General features: G+C 42.8%; 1 non-coding gene across 1 annotated transcript; it reads right to left on the reverse strand.

The window, feature by feature from the left end:
- Nucleotides 1–888: 888 nt before the first annotated feature.
- Trnal-caa (transfer RNA leucine (anticodon CAA)) lies at nt 889–963 on the reverse strand. Its single transcript has one exon. It is a non-coding gene; the product is annotated as a tRNA-Leu (tRNA).
- Nucleotides 964–1207: the final 244 nt, after the last annotated feature.

Here is a 1207-nt window from a genome sequence, read left to right on the forward strand (position 1 = left end):
GTGTATTTCTATCGCTGCTCGTTTAGTTTGTATTGCCGTTTCAAATATACCGGTCATTTTTGAAAGACCCTGTGATTAGCACAAGCGAGTAGGGACCAGAGAAGTCTACTAGTATCACACATCAGCCTTAACTCGAGAAAAATGTTTGTGAGACTTCACGTTTGGAACAAAGCGTTGAACGGAAGTGAATGAACGACTCGGGGAAAACCGGAAAAGAAACGAAGTGTTTGATATGTAGCTCTACAGAAAATATTGAAAATTAGACAGACGAGAAATGAAGAGGTTCCCTACAGAATCGACGAGTATATGAACATATGGAGAATGACGAGAATGGACACTATGAAAAGGCTTTAGGGTCTAACTTTGGCACTATAGAAAGCTGTAGAGGATAAAGAAGGTACTGGAAGACAAGGACTCGAATATATCCACTAAATAATAGAGGGCGTTGGTTATAAGTGCTACTCTGAAGTTGAGAGGTTATTACGACGTAGGAAGTCGTAGTAGGCCGAGATCATTCAAGAGAATGATGATCCAAAAACATTCTTTTTACGCTCCTGGAGCCCTTATCCTTTTAGTTGTTGTTCACAACAAATTTTGCACTCAACGTCAGTTGTTTCATATTTGATTAATGTTCTTTATGTTAATTAGCTCTACGACATTGACTCAACAAAATCAACCTCTGTATAAAATGTTTCCTACCTGGCGCTTATCTAAACCATCACTGCACGATGATGCCCAACACAGGATTAACAAAATCCAACGACTACAAAGTACTAGCCAGAATCCAATAGAAGAGGAATATTGAGCAGGTTTATGGATACAGAATGAGATTTTCACTCTGCAGCGGAGTGTGCGCTGATATGAAACTTCCTGGCAGATTAAAACTGTGTGCCCGACCGAGACTCGAACTCGGGACCTTTGCCTTTTGCGGGCAAGTGCTCTACCAACTGAGCTACCGAAGCACGACTCACGTCCGGTACTCACAGCTTTACTTCTGCCAGTATCCGTCGCCTACCTTCCAAACTTTACAGAAGCTCTTCTGCGAACCTTGCAGAACTAGCACTCCTGAAAGAAAGGATATTGCGGAGACATGGCTTAGCCACAGCCTGGGGGATGTTTCCAGAATGAGATTTTCACTCTGCAGCGGAGTGTGCGCTGATATGAAACTTCCTGGCAGATTAAAACTGTGTGCCCGACCGAGACTCGA

The sequence above is a fragment of the Schistocerca gregaria genome, chromosome 4 (genome assembly GCF_023897955.1).
Source record: "Schistocerca gregaria isolate iqSchGreg1 chromosome 4, iqSchGreg1.2, whole genome shotgun sequence".
In the NCBI taxonomy this organism is placed as follows: Eukaryota; Metazoa; Arthropoda; class Insecta; order Orthoptera; family Acrididae; genus Schistocerca; species Schistocerca gregaria.